At 37.9% G+C, this 22,231-nt stretch overlaps 1 non-coding gene across 1 annotated transcript; it reads left to right on the forward strand.

Annotated features, from left to right (window-relative positions):
- Positions 1-15,622: 15,622 nt before the first annotated feature.
- LOC117309312 (U6 spliceosomal RNA) lies at positions 15,623-15,729 on the forward strand. The gene has a single exon (XR_004523599.1). It is a non-coding gene; the product is annotated as a U6 spliceosomal RNA (small nuclear RNA).
- Positions 15,730-22,231: the final 6,502 nt, after the last annotated feature.

The following is a 22,231-nucleotide window of genomic DNA, read 5'->3' on the forward strand; positions in this document are numbered from 1 at the left end:
CAACAAAGAGAAAGTCATATATCTCAACTTCTGTTGTATTTCCATCTTCTTTATCAAGGAGAATGATCTTTAAACTCAGGAGGGTTGAATAAATGTAGTTTAGAAGGAATTGAAGTATGAGATAAGTAAGGTGATAGCAAGAGACCATCTTGCTCTTTTAAATGAGTTCAAGCCTCCGGGCCTAAACAAATTACATCCCAGAGTATGGAGAGACTTTGCAGATGTAATCTAAGCGTCACTGTCAGTAATCTTTACAGGATCATAGAGACTAGAAAAGGTACCAGGGCAATGGAGCTAGAAAAACAGTATTCCAATTTTTCAACATGAGAAGAACGGTGTATTCCGTGATGTACAGATCCACAAGCTTGCCTTGGAAACTCGGTAATACTCTAAAATGTTTATATAGACAATTTGTGAGCCTTTAGAAAAGGAAGTGGTAATCACTAGGATTCAGGATGAATCCACTGGGGAAAAGTAATAAAGATCCTGCATTCCTCCTCTTTATAGGTTTAAGGACTGGTGAAAGTGGGGATGTCATCTACACCATAAGAGATGTGAGAGCTACCTGGCTGAGGCTCCTATAACTCTTTGGGTTACCAGGGTTGACTCAGATGATCTGGCTGGCTGATGGGGTCCCCTTTGCTTTACATTCCATGAAGTCGTACATCTTCTCAGAGAGAAACACCAGACAGAGAAAAACCTTCATATGAACAAGGGAATACAAATCCTGTGCCTTCCCCAAACCCCCAAACAAGCTCAGATCCATCTGTGGTTTATATCAATTAGGGCAAGCATATTTACAAAGTCTCTTAATACTCTTGGCATCTGATGGGTAAGTAAGACACTGTTTTTAAGAAAATAAATGTCTGGTTGACCACTCATACCAAAAATGCTTGAATTTATAAATCAGTGTCCTTCTGACTAGAGCCTTTCCCTTCAGAGTGTTGCATAGCTCTCATCCTCCCTCCAACAGGACTCTCTCCAATGTCTCCTCCTTAGAGAGGTCTTCTCTAATCATCTAAGATGATTGCCCCCTATCATACTCTGAGTACCTTGTTTTATTTGTCTACATAGTTCTTGCAATTAGCTAATGTCACATTATGCATTCTAGCTCTTACTACCATCTGACATTGTATTATGTACACTATGAGATGTGTGTGTGTGTATGTATGTATGTATATATTTATGTAAGTATGTATGTATGTATGTCTCCTCCTTTTGCAGAGCCAACAAATTCTATGTGAATGATGTCCCTACGTTATATGGTAGCCCTGCACTTTTGAATGTCAGCTCCATGAGGGCTGGGATTTTGCTGTCTTTTTTTTTTTTACCACTATACCCCTAATCACTAGAATAGTACTGAAGTATAGCTGTGCTCAATAAATATTTATTTCTCAATAATATTTGTCTAATTAATGGATGTCAACCTAGAGAATGGTTTCTAGAGGCTCTACGGCTCTGTTCTTAGCCCTATCCAACATATTAAATTTGACTCAGATAAGGAGAAAGAAAATAAGAGAATTGATTCTGAGTCCATGTCACAAAAACATTTATTATTATTATTATTACCAAAACCATCACCTACTCAGCAACAGGTACTTATATTATTGTGAATGCTCACAACAAACCTAAAAGGTAGAAATTGTTATCACCTTCATTTTGATATGAGGAAACTGGGCTTGGGGAGTTTCAATAACATGTCAACATTAGACAGCAGGTACAGGAAGCTAGGATTAAAAACCAAGATTGTCTCACTGCAAAGTGCATGCTTTTTTTTACTATACTATGATAACACTTACAAAAACATGGAAAAACCTACTTAAATGTGCAGCTGACAGGAAAGCCAGTACATTAGATGAAGAATCAAGATTTTACAAGAGTTTGACAGATTTGAATGGCAGGTCAGAATTCCAAAAACATATATATTAGGTATGAAGACCCATATGCCAATTTTAAGAGTCAAATGCAGGTACATGGTGCGGGAAGGAAGAGATGGGGGAAATACTCATTTATTTGAAACAGACCAAGAGGCATCAATCGACCACAAGCTTAATATAAAACAACATTAAGATGTGGCTGTCAAATGAACTAAAATGATATTAAACTGTATTATTCAAGACTTTTTAAAGGGAGGGGGGATGCAGTTCTATTCTGCAGAAACTAGACTAGGAAAACCACAGCCAAAGTAGAGTGTTAAGGCCACTAGAATGGTGAAAATATTGTTATGAACATAAGGCTTGGTGAAGCTTGGCCTGGAAGAGAAAAGACTCACAGGGATAAAATAACCATCTGCCTATCTGAAAAGGACCATCATGACAAACAAAAGGACATCCTCTGTTGATCCAGATGAAACAGGTTTGATTAAAGATACAAAGCTTACTAATAATTAGATGCCTTCTCCCCAGTCTATCAGGGAAGATATTCAAGCAGAGGCTACACGACAACCTGGCCCAGATACTTTAGTATCTCCCCAACGAGGTATGAAATTTAGTTGATTTTGTGTATTTTTGTTCAATCACCTCCTTCTACATATAGTGACATTATTTTCTGAACCCCAAACCAAGACCTATGGTTCTAAACAGACTTTTGTGTTGCTTCTAGGTTCGAAAGACAGTCCAGCAGATACAGTGCTATTAGCTACCAGAATACTGAGTTTCTGGGAGATGTCAATGATTGAAATAATGGGGAAAATATTTGAAATTAGGACTTTCCTGGAAAAGGGAATTTGTAAAATCATTCTAGGGTAGGCATTTTTCTCTCCTTGAGTACTCATCTTTTACCCAAATAGGCAGAAACTTTTGGTTGGTGTTCACTCGGTTCTTTCCTAGTACAGCAAGTTTTCTTGAACTATGGCCCCTACTTACAAAAGCTTAGGACGAAAATATAACTACTTCAATTCATTCATATTTAGAAAATCAAGCAGCCCTCAGAAAAGCTTCTTGGAGCATAGTAAAACTCCAAGGCCCTCCTACAGAAGCTATGCCAACACTTCCCTCATGATATCACTTCCACCTTTGTGGGGATACTCTAGCCTGTGCAGCTAATCAAGCTCCCAAACTATCCTGGTTCCTCCAGCCTCCAGACCAGAGTGCCTCCCAACCAACTCCCCACCTTGGGATTCTTGCTTCAGAGTCGGGTGGGGCAAAAGAACCCCCACCCCCACCCTTGGCCAAATCTGGGCTCTCTCTCCTTCCGGAATTACAGTTCCAGAACTGTTCCCTACTAGACACAATTTCTTTTCAATAGACTACTTTGTTTCACACTGACAGTCATTTTTCACCCTGCATGGCAGAATTTCAAAGCCAAGAATCCTGTATTACACAGTAAACAATCAAAATTAGACCCAAAATTGCCTTTTTTTGGACATCTTTATTGGAGTATAATTGCTTCACCATGTTGTGTTGGTTTCTGCTTTATAACAAAGTGAATCAACTATACGTATACATATACCCCCATATCTCCTCCCTCTTGCAGCTCCCTCCCACCCTCCCTATCCCAACCCTCTAGGTGGTCACAAAGCACCGAGCTGATCTCCTTGTGCTATGCGGCTGCTTCCCACTAGCTATCTGTTTTACATTTGGTAGTGTATATATGTCCATGCCACTCTCACATTTCGCCCCAGCTTACCCTTCCCCCTCCCCGTATCCTCAAGTCCATTCTCTACATCTGCATCTTTAGTCCGGTCCTGCCCCTAGGTTCTTCAGAACTTTTTTTTTTTTAAGATTCCATATATATGGATTTTTTAAATAAGATTCCATACAGTATTTGTTTTTCTCTTTCTGACTTACTTCACTCTGTATGACAGTCTCTAGGTCCATCCACCTCACTACAGATAACTCAATTTCATTTCTTTTTATGGCTGAGTAATATTCCATTGTATATATGTGCCACATCTTTATCCATTCATCTGTCGATGGACACTTAGGTTGCTTCCATGTCCTGGCTATTGTAAATAGAGCTGCAATGAACACTGTGGTACATGACTCTTTTCGAATTATGGTTTTCTCAGGGTATATACCCAGTAGTGGGTTTGCTGGGTTATATGGTAGTTCTATTTTTCGTTTTTTAAGGAACCTCCATACTGTTCTCCATAGTGGCTGTATCAATTTACATTCCCACCAACAGTGAAAACGGCCTTTTCTGATTTTGATATATTAATCAACTCTTCATGAAAGCTTCTAAACATTTTCAATTACATCAAAAACAGGGTGGCAACATTTTCCAACTTCAAAAAAAAACAGGCTTAGTTAAAGGTTTGTTTTCTATTCCACGGATACTCTATATTACATATTTGCAACTGTTTCTGTTTTAGGACAGATTGATTAATAGCATCAGTTCTAAAATCCCAGCATGTCAGCAGGGGGAAAAGAAGTATTTCCATCTGTGATCTTTATTAACCAAGGCAGATACATCTATTCTGGTGTGTTTGTTTCTTCCTTCAGCTGTAGCCTTGGGTACCTGCATCTCTCTGAGACTATAGGCTGCATTGTTGCCATTAAATGCCAATTGTTGGTCAGTTGTGCACTCTCACAGATAGTAGGCAAATAATGGGTCAAATGAGCCCAGGGGAAAGAGCAGTCTTGATACCCCAAAGACCCAGCCTCCCTCCTGTACTTTACGTCTTACTTGACTGGGCAAGAAAACTGGCATTTGAACTAACAATGAAAAGATCCTGAAAAACAAAACAGGAAGTAAGGTATAGTCAACAGGGATGTATAAAAGAAAATGTATATAGGACAATTATATACTTAATAGATTAGCAGCTAAAGTGCTTAAATTATATAAGTCTATTACTTTAAGAAGTGGAAATCACAGGCAGAATGCTACTAAGACTACTGAAATGTTTACACATCCTTCCCTAAATGTATTCCTTAAAAAAAGAGCTTAAGGCTGCTCCTGCTGTTAATTGCTAAAGTTTTTTGGTAACCTCTAAAGGACTATCTTATCTACTAGTTAAAACTGGCAAGTTATAAGGATTTACTGAATCCCTGCAGTTTGCAGTGTATCATGTGCAAGATACAAAAGAATTAGAATACAGAAGATTTGTTCACAAAAAGGCTTACATTATAGGATAGAAACTGGACAAAAACACTTGCAAAACATGTAAGAATACTCTGAAATGTGGAAATGAATGTGATCTATTATATAATTAGATGGGGCTTTATGTGACCCTACATTGGAATTTCACCTCCCTTAATTGAAATGAAACACAGAACTTAAAAGCTTTTAGCATTTGAAAAAGTTTCTCCCAGAGGACAGAGGGGCTAACAAGTGATCACTCCTCTGCCCTGTGATTTTTCACACACACACACACACACGCACACGCACACACACACACACACAGTTTTCTTGGCACTCCTTAATACAAATGAGACACACTAAAATTTTCAAAAAGACTTTACTATTTCACTTTGTGTAAGATGCATAAAAAGTAGTCAAGCTTATGGAGTCCATCATAATAGCTACATAAACCCCTTGGTCCCAACAAATATTCACATTCTTATTCCCCAAAGGAGCTAGTGATTCAACACTAATCTGAGGCTGTGGGCCTCATGGACGCCATTAAAGACAGAATTTTTACGGCCTGTCCTAATATTCTCCCAGATTATGGAAACCTCTCATCTCCAGCATAAACTGTACTTTAATTCTTTATATCAAGATGGGGTGGAAATTTCAGGATGCCAGAAGATTGAGACTCACATGATTTTTATTTCCTATCAAATGAAATGCCAAATAATATCTCAATATTACTCATAGTACTTCCAGAAGTCTGCCTGAAAGTGAAAGAATTTTAATCATCCAAAGCTGGTATTGTTCAATTAGGGAGTGAAGCAGAAAATGAAAAGACATTTCACCCCTACAGGTGAGCTTCTATAGGGACTGAATTGGAGGAAGTTTTCCCAGAAAGTAGACAGAATTCTGAAAAAGGTTTTGACTTGTCTATGGACAGAAATCGAAAACCCACAGTGACATCCTTCACACCTTTGTTTTGCCTTATATGGAACAGGAAAGAACAGTTTCTTCCCAGTCTCTCTCTACAGACATACCTACTAAAAGTGCTGGCAAGCAGGTGTTCTCAATTAACAGGATTTAAGCAGGTATTTCTTAAGCTTTATGCAGATATTTCTTTTCTTCCTCCTCATTCTAAATATACAGCAGCCTTTCTACCAGAAAGGGGAATAGCGGTGTTGTTCTTTGATTAAGAACAGTGATCATAATCTATTAGTCTACTGAACACCAAGAAAAGAAGAAATCACTATACCACAATGCCAAGGGCCCGGGTTCCACGTGAGTACTTTGCTAAGGGTCTCTCTGAACAGGCCCCATCTGTACAGCTCACTCACAGTTTACTTTGCCTAGATGACTGATAAAATACCTAAGGGTACACTGTCACCCTTAACTGAGACCCCCATCCTCTAAATTCGTGGTCTGGTTGCTAATGACAAATCTCTTCATGGAACCTCCTTAAAAGAAAGGTTACTCCCCCTTTACTATGAAACGGGGATACTACTCGGTCAGTAACTATACACAGTAAGAATGTGTAAAGAGATAGTAGCCAAAACGGAGTGTCTTATTCAGGAGTGAAATTAATTAAGGAAGATTTCCTAAAGGTGGTAAGGCCTCCTTATAGAGTTGATCATTATCCAACTGTATTTATTTTATAAGGCTCCTATAAATTGTAACCCTGGTGATTTACATGAATGAATTAACACCTATGTCTAGTAATCATCCAACAGAAAAATTAAATAAATCTGAAATATATGTCAAGTTAATTTTTTGTTTCATTTATCACAACATGAATCCCAATTCACATATGTTCAGTCTTCTTAATCTACAGCTGCTAGTGCATGATTCTGTCCTCATGACTTTAAAAAAAAAGGAGGAAAGTTAATTTTAAGACACCTAAGACACATTTTTAAGACCTAAGATACATTTTAAGGCACATTTCCGTTAGGAAAACACTATGTCAATTCAAAGGCGATGGCTGTGCTAATGTAACAAAAGATCTATAGCATTCCTTATATTGTCTGAAGTAATCCCCCATTCAGGTTGGCCCCAGAATGATGGTATCCAAAGAACTTAAGAGAGGAAATGAAATTGCAGCAAAATGGGACCCTATGAGATTTATAATTTAATATTTACATAATTGTACCTAAAACATTAACTCAAGGTATAAAGAAAGATAACTGGTTAATATAAGTTTAAATACTTACAGTTATCAAGATAGTGGTCATTGGCAAGTGAAACCACAAGAGGCCCATGCTATGCCTGGTCCTGCTGAGCAATTTTCAGACTTCAGCTCATTCCGGCAACTACGATTAAAGAATACACAGAAACCAGAATTATAATTACATGACTTTACATTGTATCAATTAGCATGTTTCCATTGAAAATAGTAAAAGGCTGAGTAAAACTGGCTTAAACAATGACTTTTACTATATCACAAAACAGGACGTCCAAAGGTTGAATAGCTCCAGTGAGTTCACTGAGTAATTCAACAACATCAAGAAGGACCCAGGAGGGCGGAGCTTCAAGATGGCAGAAGAGTAAGACGTGGAGATCACCTTCCTCCCCACAAATACATCAGAAAAACATCTACATGTGGAACAACTCCTACAGAACACCTACTGAACACTGGCAGAAGACCTCAGACCTCCCAAAAGTCAAGAAACTCCCCACGTACCTGGGTAGGGCAAAAGAAAAAAGAAAAAACAGAGACAAAAGAATAGGGACGGTACCTGCACAAGTGGGAGGGAGTTGTGAAGGAGGAAAGGTTTCCACACACTAGGAAGCCCCTTCGTGGGCGAAGACTGTGGGTGGCAGAGGGGGGAGCGTCGGAACCACGGAGGAGAGCGCAGCAACAGGGTACGGAGAGCAAAGCGGAGAGATCCCCGCACAGAGGATCGGTGCCGACCAGCACTCACCAGCCCGAGAGGCTTGTCTGCTCACCCGCCGGGGCGGGCGGGGACTGGGAACTGAGGCTCAGGCTTCAGAGGTCAGATCCCAGGCAGAGGTCGGGGGTTGGCTGCGTGAACACAGTCTGAAGGGGATAGAGGTCACAGCTACCGGGAGGGAGTCCGTGAAAAAGTCTGGAGCTGCCGAAGAGGCAAGAGACTCTTTCTTTCTTGCCTCTTTGTTTCCTAGTGCTCGAGGAGACGGGATTTTAAGAGCGCCACTTAAAGGAGCTCCAGAGATGGGCACTACCCGAGGCTATCGGCGAGGACACCAGAGACCGGCATGAGATGCTAAGGCTGCTGCTGCCGCCACCAAGAAGCCTGTCTGCAAGCACAGGTCACTCTCTACACCTCCCCTCCCGGGACCCTGTGCAGCCCGCCACTGCCAGGGTCCCGTGATGCAGGGACAACTTCCCCGGGAGAACACACGGTGCACCTCAGGCTGGTGCAAAGTCACGCCGGCCTCTGCCGCTGCAGGCTTGCCCCAAACTCCGTACCCCTCCCTCCGCCCGGCCTGAGTGAGCCGGAGCCCCCTAATCAGCTGCACCTTTAACCCCATCCTGTCTGAGTGAAGAACAGACACCCTTAGGTGACCTACACGCAGAGGACGGGCCAAATCCAAAGCTGAACCCCAGCAGCTGTGCGAACAAAGAAGAGAAAGGGAAATCTCTCCCAGCAGCCTCAGAAGCAGCGGATTAAATCTCCACAGTCAACGTGATGTACCCTGCATCTGTGGAATACCTGAATAGAAAACGAATCATCCCAAATTGAGGAGGTGGACTTTGGGGGAAATAATTTTTTTTTCCCTTTTTCTCTTTTTGTGAGTGTGTATGTATATGCTTCTGTGTGTGATTTTCTCTGTATAGCTTTGCTTTTACCATTTGTCCTAGGATTCTGTCAGGGTTTTTTGTTTGTTTTTTAGTATAGTTTTTAGCACTTGTTATCATTGGTGGATTTGTTTTTTAGTTTGGTTGCTCTCTTCTTTCTCTTCTTTATTTTTTTTTTACTTTAAAAAGTTTTTTTAATAATTATTTTTTACTTTAATAACTTTATTTTATTTTACTTTATTTTATTTTATCTTCTTTCTTTCTTTCTTTTTTTTCTCCCTTTTACTCTGAGCCGTGTGGATGAAAGGCTCTTGGTGCTCCAGCCAGGCGTCAGGGCTGTGCCTCTGAGGTGGGAGAGCCAAGTTCAGAACCCTGGTCCACAAGAGACCTCCCAGCTCCACATAATATCACATGGCAAAAATCTCCCAGAGATCTCCATCTCAACGCCAAGACCCGGCTCTGTTCAACAACGAGCAAGCTACAGTGCTGGACACCCTATGACAAACAACTAGCAAGACAGGAACACAACCCCATCCATTAGCAGAGAGGCTGCCTAAAATCATAATAAGGACACAGAAATCCCAAAACATACCACCAGACGTTGACCTGCCCACCAGAAAGACAAGATCCAGCCTCATCCACCAGAACACAGGCACTAGACCCCTCCACCAGGAAGCCTACACAACCCACTGAACAAACCTTAGCCACTGGGGACAGACAGCAAAAACAACGAGAACTACAAACCTGCAGCCTGCAAAAAGGAGACCCCAAAAACACTAATTTAAGGAAAATGGGAAGACAGAAAAACACACAGCAGATGAAGGAGCAAGGCAAAAACCCACCAGACCTAACAAACGAAGAGGAAATAGGCAGTCTACCTGAAAAAGAATTCAGAATAATGATAGTAAAGATGATCAAAAATCTTGGAAATAGAACGAAGAAACGAAAAAAACGTTTAAAAAGGACCTAGAAGAACTAAAGAGCAAACAAAAAGTGATGAACAACACAATAAATGAAACTAAAAATTCTCTAGAGTGGATCAATAGCAGAATAACTGAGGCAGAAGAACGGATAAGTGACCTGGAAGATAAAATAGTGGAAATAACTACTGCAGAGCAGAATAAAGAAAAAAGAATGAAAAGAATTGAGGACAGTGTCAGAGACCTCTGGGACAACATTAAAAACACCAACATTCGAATTATAGGGGACCAGAGGAAGAAGAGGAAAAGAAAGGGACTGAGAAAATATTTGAAGAGATTATAGTTGAAAAATTCCCTAATATGGAAAAGGAAATAGTTAATCAAGTCTAGGAAGCACAGAGAATGCCATACAGGATAAATCCAAGGACAAACACGCCAAGACACATATTAATCAAAATATCAAAAATTAAATACAAGGAAAAAATATTAAAAGCAGCAAGGGAAAAACAACAAATAGCACACAAGGGAATCCCCATAAGATTAACAGCTGATCTTTCAACAGAAACTCTGCAAGCCAGAAGGGAGTGGCAGGACGTATTTAAAGTGATGAAACAGAAAGAGCTACAACCAAGATTACTCTACCCAGCAAGGATCTCATTCAGATTCTACGGAGAAATTAAAACACTTAGAGACAAGCTAAGAGAATTCAGCACCACCAAACCAGCTTTACAACAAATGCGAAAGGAACTTCTCTAGGCAGGAAACACAAGAGAAGGAAAAGACCTACAATGACAAACCCCAAACAATTAAGAAAATGGTAACAGAAACAAACATATCGATAATTACCTTAAATGTAAATGGACTAAATGCTCCAACCAAAAGACATAGACTGGCTGAATGGATACAAAAACAAGACCCGTATATATGCTGTCTACAAGAGACCCACTTCAGACCTAGGGACACATACACACTGAAAGTGAGGGGATGGAAAAAGATATTCCATGTGAATGGAAATCAAAAGAAAGCTGGAGTAGCCATTCTCATATCAGACAAAATAGACATTAAAATAAAGACTATTACAAGAGACAAAGAAGGACACTACATAATGATCAAGGGATCAATCCAAGAAGAAGATAGAACAATTGTAAATATTTATGCATCCAACATAGGAGCACCTCAATACATAAGGCAAATGCTAACAGCCATAAAGGAGAAATCGACAGTAACACAATCATAGGAGGGGACTTTAACATCCCACTTTCACCAGTGGACAAATCATCCAAAATGAAAATAAATAAGGAAACACAAGCTTTAAATGAAACATTAAACAAGATGGACTTAATTGATATTTATAGGACATTCCATCCAAAAACAACAGAATACACTTTCTTCTCAAGTGCTCATGGAACATTCTCCAGGATAGATCACACCTTGGGTCACAAATCAAGCCTTGGTAAATTTAAGAAAATTGAAATCATATCAAGTACCTCTTAAAAACACAACGCTATAAGACTAGGTATCAATTACAGGAAAAGAATCTGTAAAAAATACAAACACATGGAGGCTAAACAATACATTACTTAATAACCAAGAGATCACTGAAGAAATCACACAGGAAATCAAAAAGTACCTAGAAACAAATGACAATGAAAACACGACGACCCAAAACTTATGGGATGCAGCAAAAGCAATTCTAAGAGGGAAGTTTACAGCAATAAAATCCTACCTTAAGAAACAAGAAACATCTCAAACAAACATCTAACCTTTTACCTAAAGCAGTTAGAGAAAGAAGAACAAAAAAACCCCCAAAGTTAGCAGAAGGAAAAAAAATCATAAAGATCAGATCACAAATAAATGAAAAAGAAATGAAACAATAGCAAAGATCAATAAAACTAAAAGCTGGTTCTTTGAGAAGATAAACAAAATTGATAAACCATTAGCCAGACTCATCAAGAAAAAAAGGGAGAAGACTCAAATCAATAGAATTAGAAATGAAAAAGGAGAAGTAACAACTGACACTGCAGAAATGCAAAGGATCATGAGAGATTACTAAAAGCAACTCTATGCCAATAAAATGGACAACCTGGAAGAAATGGACAAATTCTTAGAAATGCACAACCTTCCGAGACTGAAACAGGAAGAAATAGAAAATATGAACAGTCCAATCACAAGCACTGAAATTGAAACTGTGATTAAAAATCTTCCAACAAACAAAAGCCCAGGACCAGAGGGATTCACAGGTGAATTCTATCAAACATTTAGAGAAGAACTGACACCTATCCCTCAAACTCTTCCAAAATATAGCAGAGGGAGGAACACTCTCAAACTCATTCTATGAGGCTACCATCACCCTGATACCAAAACCAGACAAAGATGTCACAAAGAAAGAAAACTACAGGCAATATCACTGATGAACATAGATGCAAAAATCCTCAACAAAATACTAGCAAACAGAATCCAACAGCACATTAAAAGGATCATACACCATGATCAAGTGGGGTTTATCCCAGAAATGCAAGGATTCTTCAATATACACGTCAATCAATGTGATACACCATATTAACAAATTGAAGGAGAAAAACCATATGATCATCTCAATAGATGCCGAGAAAGCTTTTGACAAAATTCAACACCCATTTATGATAAAAACCCTCCAGAAAGTAGGCATAGAGGGAACTTTCTGCAACATAATAAAGGCCATATATGACAAACCCACAGCCAACATCGTCCTAAATGGTGAAAAACTGAAACCATTTCCACTAAGATCAGGAAGAAGACAAGGTTGCCCACTCTCACCACTATTATTCAACATAGCTTTGGAAGTTTTAGCCACAGCAATCAGGGAAGAAAAAGAAATAATAGGAATCCATTTGGAAAAGAAGTAAAGCTGTCACTGTTTGCAGATGACATGATACTAGACATAGAGAATCCTAAAGATGCCACCAGAAAACTACTAGAGCTAATCAATGAATTTGGTAAAGTTGCAGGATATAAAATTAATGCACAGAAATCTCTTGCATTCCTATACACTAATGATGAAAAATCTGAAAGAGAAATAAAGGAAACACTCCCATTTACCACTGTAAGAAAAAGAATAAAATACCTAGGAATAAACCTACCTAGAGAAACAAAAGACCTGTATGCAGAAAACTATAAGACACTGATGAAAGAAATTAAAGATGATACCAACAGATGGAGACATATACCATGTTCTTGGATTGGAAGAATCAATATTGTAAAAATGACTATACTACCCAAAGCAATCTACAGATTCAATGCAATCCCTATCAAATTACCAATGGCATTTTTTACAGAACTAGAACAAAAACTCTTAAAATTTGTATGGAATCACAAAAGACCCCAAATAGCCAAAGCAGTCTTGAGGGGGAAAAATCAGACTCCCTGACTTCAGACTATATTACAAAGCTACAGTAATCAAGACAATATGGTACTGGTACAAAAAGAGAAATATAGATCAATGCAACAGGATAGAAAGCCCAGAGATAAACCCATGCACCTATGGTCAACTAATCTATGACAAAGGAGGCAAGGATATACAATGGAGAAAAGACAGTCTCTTCAATAAGTGGTGCTAGGAAAACTGGATAGCTACATGTAAAAGAATGAAATTAGAACACTCCCTAACACCATACACAGAAATAAACTCAAAATGGGTTAGAGACCTAAATGTAACACCGGACACTATAAAACTCTTAGAGGAAAACATAGGAAGAACACTCTTTGACATAAATCACAGCAAGATCTTTTTTGATCCACCTCCTAGAGTAATGGAAATAAAAACAAAATAAACAAATGGGACCTAATGAAACTTAAAAGCTTTTGCAAAGCAAAGGAAACTACAAACAAGATGAAAAGACAACCCTCAGTATGGGAGAAAATATTTGCAAACGAATCAACGGACAAAGGATTAATCTCCAAAATATATAAACAGCTCATGCAGCTCAATATTAAAGAAACAAACAACCCAATCCAAAAATCGGCAGAAACCTAAGTAGACATTTCTCCAAAGAAGACATACAGATGGCCAAGAAGCACATGAAAAGCTGCTCAACATCACTAATTATTAGAGCAATGCAAATCAAAACTACAATGAGGAATCACCTCACACCAGTTCAAATGGGCATCATCAGAAAATCTAAAAACAACAAATGCTGGAGAGGGTGTGGAGTTAAGGGAACACTCTTGCACTGTTGGTGGGAATGTAAATTGATACAGCCACTATGGAGAACAGTATGGAGGTTCCTTAAAAAACTAAAAATAGAATTACCATATGTGTCAGCAATCCCACTACTGTGTGTATACCCAGAGAAAACCATAATTCAAAAAGACACATGCACCCCAATGTTCACTGCAGCATTATTTACAATAGGCAGGTTATGGAAGCAATCTAAATGCCCATCGACAGATAAATGGATAAAGAAGATGTGGTACATATATGCAATGGAATATTACTAAGCCAGAAAAAGGAACAAAGTTGAGTCATTTGTAGAGACGTGGTTGAATCTAGATACTGTCATACAGAGTGAAGTAAGTCAGAAAGAGAAAAACAAATATCGTATATTAACGCATATATGTGGAACCTAGAAAAATGGTACAGATGAACCGGTTTGCAGGCCAGAAATTGAGACACAGATATAGAAAACAAATGTATGGACACCAAGGCGTGAAAGCAGCCGGGGCGTTGGGGGTGTGTGTGATGAATTGGGAGATTAGGATTGACATCTATATACTAATATGTATAAAATGGATAAATAATAAGAACCTTCTGTATAAAATAAAATAAAATTCAAAAAAAGGAATAATAAAATACCATTTGAATATACTCAGACATACATCATTTAATTTTTTCATTTCATTCCAAATTCTTCATTTATTACATAGCCATCTCTCACACGGAAAAAAAATAGTCATGATACTTGTTAAATATGTGTTCTTTTCTAAAATATTTTATCAATTCTAATGAGAAATAACACTAATGAAACATTTTTAATCCTATATCAAATATATTTAAGGGATGTCAGGAAAAACAATGTGGCACAACTATAAAGCAATCAACTGAGAGGTAAGAAACATAAATTCTAATTCTAACAGCATTTATTCAGTACTCAATGTATACCAGGCACTGTGCTAAATGTTTAACTCATATTCATTTATTTAATCCTTATAATATCCCTGCAAACTATGTACTATGACTATCCTATTTTCAGATGTGGAAACTGAAGCAAAGAGAGGTGATTTGACTTGCACAAGGTCACACAGCTAATAAGTGGCAGGGGGGCACTGTGGGACTTCAGAGCCAAAACACCTAGCCATGGTTCAACATGATCTCTCTAGTCCTGGAATTGCCACTAGCTGCTTAACTTCGTTGGAGCCATAGTTTCCTAAAGAGTTAAAGAGTTGAGGAGAGATCTTTAAGAAAATTTCCAGTCCTAACACTTAAAATATCATGAAAACCATGACCTTACAGAATCTTCCTCTGCCAAATGCTTTATATTAAAGTTACATTTATCACACAACCAAACACCCATATCTGGACACTTACTTTCTAGCAACAACTGCAAGATAATCCAGAGGAAGAATTAACTAAAAAACCAATCATGGTATGTAAGTCACAGGAAAAATACATCTCCCTGGAGGAATAAGGTTGCAGTTTATCAGTCCTAAACTCACGAATTTCCCCAGACACTGATGTGAGACCTACCTAGAGGGCAGCTTACAGAACTGGGTTTCCTACAATATGGTTTCTGAACTAACTAAAGAGCTTCCAAAGCATGTACATTTCCTGACATTAGGCGGCGGAAAATTCTTCCCCCTTCAGAGCAAAACGTCCCCCAGGACCTCCTAAAGGAGTTATAATTGATTTTAAACCATCTCACCAAACATAATTATAAGTACTTGTGTGCTCGCTTCGGCAGCACATATACTAAAATTGGAACGATACGGAGAAGATTAGCATGGTCCCTGTGCAAGGATGACATGCAAATTCGTGAAGCGTTCCATATTTTTATGTATATGTATAGCGGATTCACGTTGCTATAAAGCAGAAACTAACACACCATTATAAAGCAATTATACTCCAATAAAGATGTTTTTAAAAAAAAGTACTTGTAAGATTCCTCAAAATACCTCTTTGGAGTATCCATACAGAGACACAGAGTAGAGCTATACATTTGGAGAAGAATTAATATTAAATTTATTTCACCAAACACTGTGAACTACCCACTAGAGTGACCTACCATTCAGCTTACCTGAAGAGCAAAAATTTAAATCTAAATGATTAAAGTCTCAAATCTTATTTTAATAATACAAGCAGGATTGGACAGTATCTTTCTGCAGTGTGTGAAGTAGTTCATACTCGCTGTACTTTTTCACTGTGTGTAAAGAGGGACATCAAGTGGTCTAAGTTCTGGAAGACGGGCATTTTCTCAAAAATCTTTTAAGCTCCTATGGCTCCCTGACAGGATGGATAGAAAAAAGGAGTGCAAAGGATAGAAAGTTTCAAAACACTCACCTTTTAAAAAAATTACTTGAATAATTTCAGCCAATTTTTGTAAGGATCAATTTTCCTTAGTTAGAGACAGTTTTCTTTTGGATACTCAGTCATATCTCAATTATCCCTAGTAGGTAAGGGATATGATACTGTTCAGAATACATAAATAATTTACGTATCATAGTATGTGTGTATGTAGGTATTTTGTTATATAGGTTATTTTGCTTTCCTATTGCATTTTTTATGTTACATAATAAAGTTAATTTGTTATTCCTGAACAACAGCAACAACAACAAAAAGACCTGAAAAAGCCCAAAGCATTGTGAATGCTAAGGTAAAGTTGTGAAAAATAAATTTGCTACAGTATGCAAGGACTAAACCATACAACTTTTTTTAAAAGATAATTATAGCTTGTCTACATCTATGATTTGAAATGTATCCCAAATAAAAGTGCTGGGCACTTCTATTCCCATACACTTGTAATCCCTTTGTCCTGTTTATGGAACAGATAAATGAAGAAGAGCTTTATAACAATTTTCAGCAAGAAAGAAAAGTTAGGCTGCTGGATAACTGCACAGAAAGCCACTATTGACAAGAACCACCTGCCTACTATTATTTAAATGTTTCTCATATCAGAAAAGCATGAAGTTCTTTTGAGGTTGTTTCTCCCCTTAGTCCTTCAGGCCAGATTCTACAGATAAGGGGGGAAATGAGAGGCATTACTACTTGGTCTTCCCTGAGCTATTGAGTTTATAGTAAAATAAAATAAAATATAGTAAAATAAAAATTAAGGGTTTCCCTGGTGGCGCAGTGGTTGAGAGTCCGCCTGCCGATGCAGGGTACGCGGGTTCGTGCCCCGGTCTGGGAGGATCCCACATGCCACAAAGCGGCTGGGCCCGTGAGCCATGGCTGCGGAGCCTGTGCATCCGGAGCCTGTGCTCCGCAACGGGAGAGTCCACGGCAGTGAGAGGCCCGCGTACCGCAAAAAAAAAAAAAAAAAAAAAATAAGCTAATGTGGACACTAAGCAACAAAAGAGTTAAACAAGTATAAATTGAAATAACAAAACTCATTCTATAACAGTGACACCTTCAGTTCTAAGTGAAGTGGAATGATCAATGAAGTACATGGGCAGGGGAGTCCCACCACCTCACTTCCAAGCCAGGTCAGCCTCTTCCAAACTCTAGCAAGCTATTTAACTGCTCTAGATCATGTTTCTTCCTATGTGAAATGCGAATACCTACCTCAACGGGTTATGGTGAGAAACAAATAATCAGATTGAAAGCATTTGTCAAAGTGTCTGGCACATAGCCAACACTCTGTACATGCTAGCTGCTACTCTTATTAACCCAGGAGTGAGATTATCCAACTGAAGGACAATATTTGGACAGGACATCCTGATCTGAGAATGTCTCTCATTTCTCATACTGACATAATTTAAGTTCTCCCTTTCATGAATTCTTTTTTGAAAACTTAATTCCAAAAGTAATACACATATATTTTATAAATAAAAAACACTAAAGAATAGGTTTAAAGTGAGAGTCCTATACCCATCTCCAATACCAACTGTGATTATTCTTACTTTAAAAGTCACAACTGCTCTTGGTTTGAGAACCAGTTTTGTTCTTCATTTTATATGTGTCTATCCCTTTGTATGTTTAAACAAAAACAGATGTAGTTATTTATAATCTTTTAAAATAGAAATTGAATCATGTTATAAAAATTATTCTAATATTTGCACTTTCACTTAACAACATATCCAGGATCTCCTTCAGTATATGTTAGTGTGTGAAGATTTATGCTGTTGACATAAATTTAATAGTAAATTTTAAATAAAGAGACAAGATAAGGACACAAAGTGTTCTTTCATCACTGTTTAACTTTTAAGAGCAATGACTGCGTTAAGATTATGTTGATTTTTTTAAGTCCTTTACCATTTAGAGATATCTACTGAAATATTTACAGATAAATTATATGATGCCTAGGATTGGCTTCAAAATAACTGGAAAAGGGATAGAGAGAAGGAAAATGAGGGGATAAAAATAAAACAAGATTGGCCATGAGTTAATAATTAAGCTGGTTGGTGAGTATATGAGTGTTAGACTATTCTCTTCTCTGTACTTTTAAATATTTCTGAAATTTTCCATATTAAAAAATTTTTAACATTTTCTATCCTTAAAATTTAGCTATTAAATTCCAAACAGCTATGCATTTAACTTACAGCAATTAATTTCTGATTAGTTTAATCAACAAAACCAATGGTTCCCAACACCCATCCCCTAAACAGCACAAACAAAAAACAACTTAGCTTCCTTGTAGTTTGAATGTTGCTATAAAAATCCAAATACAATAACCAGCCCAGAGAAGCAGTGTTCACTAATGTTATGGGGGTATTTATCAACAGGTGTAAATTATAAACTATTATAATTATTGCTTTTTAGAGTTAATGAAGAAGTGTTTTTTTCTCTTATGTTGAAATTATAGCAGCTGGTTGAAAACAGAAAAACAGTTTAGTCTATGTACAGCCAAAAAAATCAAGAAGATAATGTTGTGTGCTTTATTCACCCAGATAAAAAGACATACAATCTGGAGTGTACCCACCAAAACTCTGCCCTGCTGAAGCCAAGAGGAGAACTTTGTTATGCCACTGGAGTAGAATAATTTTTTGAATCTTTGATTTGTATTTTGCTCTATGTACACCTCAATAGTTTCAAGGAGGCAGACAAACCCTTAATATCTTAAAGGGCACAGAACACAAGCTGCTTGGATTCTACAGCTCTTCCTGACTCTTGGCAATGTCTACACTCACTGAAGAGGTAGGTCCATGTGGGCTGAAGGCAGATGGGATAGCCAGAGTACCTTCTAGGGCAGCAAAAGGGAAAAGGAAAAGTTTTCTCAATATTGGAAAGAGGTCAGGATTCAGAAGGTGCAGTGAGACACAGAACCTGGCAAGACAAGAGGGTGTCTGTGTGGTGCACCCAGAGAGGCTGAATGGTTGGCCCCCCAGTCCTTTCAAAGATTCCTAACACCAAGCATGAACTAGAAACAGTGGAGGAGCAGAGTCTAGTAGGACCAAGCTAGCTGGACACTGGCCATCTCCATATTATCCAGTGAGAGCCAATGATCAATGACAAGAGCTATGATCTTCACTATGGTTTGGCACCATTTAAGATCCTGAATCTTTGCACAATGTTTGGGACAAGAGAGCACTACACAAATATATAGACTTAATTACTGCCAGCCCAGAAATATGATGAGATTTTACCTAGATTTGGGTTTAAGTGACTTTAAAGAAAATAAACATGTGCAATAGTTTTTACAGATCTGGGTTTGTGTTTGTTAATTCACACAGATGACCCCATTTAAAAAGCAACCATGCCAATAAAAGTGGCTATAAAAGCAACCTGCATCCATGCTGTAATAATAACCATCTTTCACATCTGCACAGCTTTGTACATTTGGTAAGGTGTTTTCACATGGTATCTCATTTGATCCTCACAGAGTTAAGAGGGTTCAGTGGCTCTCAAGCTGTTGAGAGTAGATGGGCAGGAGCAAACGGCTTAATGGAAGAGAGGATTTTCTCCCAGGCACCTATCTGGTCACTAGATATTTCCTTTGCTCAGCTGTATTCTCATTCTCTGTCTGTCTCTGTCTCTCTGTCTCTGTCTCTGTCTCTCTCTCTCTCTCTGTCTCTTTCTCTCTCTCTCTCTCTCTTTCTCTATCAGAACAAGAGGAAAAATTTATTCAACTCTTCCTTTAAAAACATCTGTACAAAGTTGTCATTTCTCAGATGAATTTCACAGAACCCAATGCCAAGGATGACTTGACTTCTTAAGGGGTTGTAATTTAGGCTGCCACCCAATGGTGGTAGTAAGTCATGGTGAAACCTCATGAAACAGAAAAACAGAACAAAACAACGAAACAAATACTATTTGAGAAGGAAAAGAGATTATAACACTTTGCAATGCCTTCTTACTATCAGAAACAGATATCTTTCTTAAAACTCAACAGATGTAAAGTTTATTTAAAAAGTATTTTTCTATTGCAAACTTATAAAGCCGAAGGATTTAATAGAAGTTGCCTCTGAGGAATGGGAGTTGGGGGAATGAAGCAGGTTAAGACTTTCATTTCTCTACTTAGTAGATTTCTATATTTTTGTATTGGTTACAATAAAATATATTACTTTTGTAATACGCTTAATTTGAAAACTAAAGAATTTTTTAATCAAAGGAATCTAATATCTAATTCAGTTCTTTTCCTCTTTATCACAAGACATCATTGCTAGTTCTCTTTTCCTTCTATACCTTACAGGGAATGAAAAAGAAAACCCTCGTTTCTGTAATTGTTCACTTTTGTCATGAATAACCCTGCCCTGGTTTGTCCATGTCCTCTAGCCAGGAATTTCCAACTGTGGCAAGAACACCAGAGAAGGACTCAGAACCAGCATCAGAATTAAAATTTCACTCTCCATCAACCTACACCATCTGGTGAGGGTACAAGGCTGAATGCATCTGTCATTGCTTTTTCAGGCATACTCAGAGCAAACAGGCAGTAATCTAGGAGAGCAAGTTTTTTTGTTTGTTTCTTTTGTAAAGTTGTAACAGGAAAAATTTCTCCAAAAGGCAAAATGCATTTTAACATCTGCAAAACTTACTACAAATAATAAAAAAAATAACAGAATAGCTACAAACATATAACTGTCCTTGTAAGAAAAAGAATGGGCTTTTTATTTTTGTAATGTGGGACTCATATTCTTAAGAGTGGTAGAGGGATATGAAACAGTGAAAGACACTGATTTGGCTTGGTTCAAAGTCCCAGCAGCCTCCTTTTCAACTACTGGCTTTGACTTCTATAAGTTTTCTTTGTACGTAAGAACTTGTCATAGGTAAAAAGAAAACCGTTCAGTCTCTCCAGCCCTCTGATTTAACTTTTCTTTTGTTCCTCCTTATTATTAGTAAACACACAATTTCCCCTAGAGGAAAATAAACATCCATCTTAGCTGTGTCTTGACTTCCACAACCATAACATGTTCCCCTAACAATTCACTTCCACATTATTTTTCTTTGAGAACCCCCTCCATCCTTCAAAAATGTCTTCCAGGTTTAGACATGGTAGCTTCATTTGCATAAATTAATCATATTTTTAAATTTTTTCTCTTCACAATCCCCATAGCAACTGGCTTCTTTAGAAACTTCTACAGAGAGTCCAAAGATATCATATCTTTTAACTGAACAGAATATTTTGAATAGCATTAGTACAGGAAAATAAGATGGTTTCATTACCACGTCCTTGGCCTTTCATTCCTTTTATCTTTTTTTCTTTTGTAAAATAAAACTTTGTCAATTCCGCTATACAGAATTGGTTAGGTATTCTGGGGCTTATCAGTTATTAAAGAATGTATATTTTAAAAGATGCTATCTCACCCATTTTAAAGAGCAGTTTTTCATGTATTCATTCCGTAAGTATTTGAGTATACTAAGAACCGCTTGAAGCTGTGATTCAGGCAACTATAAAACTCAGAACTGCCCTCCTGCACCTGCAATCATGTTAGGTGACAATAAAAAGCAGTGTATAATTAAACACTGAAACTGTAAAACAGCCCTATCAGCATTCAGGAAAAAAAAGGAAATCATCATTTTTGGTTGATGTAAGAGGAAGATGAAATTTGAATTGGGTTCTGAGAGATAGGCAGGATTTGAAAAGTTGAAAAAAGAAAACATTATTCCAGGCATCACTCCAGAAATAGAAGGCAGTATGAATATTTACATGCAGGGTAAATATGGAATGTTTGGAGGCACAACGAGTAGATTAGTTTGGCTAGAAGAGGATAAATTGAGGCATACAAGACAGGGCTAAAAAGCTAGGAGATAAGGCTAGAGGGCAGGTGTAGAAAGCCTTGACCATCAGCCTGGATTTTATCTCATAGGTGATAGGATGAACTAGTTAAAATAGGAAATTAAAAGAAATTAGGAAGAGTAATCTAAAAGAATGTTTGAGATTACTTGAGGGCCAGACTTTCT

This window comes from Tursiops truncatus, chromosome 19, assembly GCF_011762595.2.
Source record: "Tursiops truncatus isolate mTurTru1 chromosome 19, mTurTru1.mat.Y, whole genome shotgun sequence".
NCBI classification, from domain to species: domain Eukaryota; kingdom Metazoa; phylum Chordata; class Mammalia; order Artiodactyla; family Delphinidae; genus Tursiops; species Tursiops truncatus.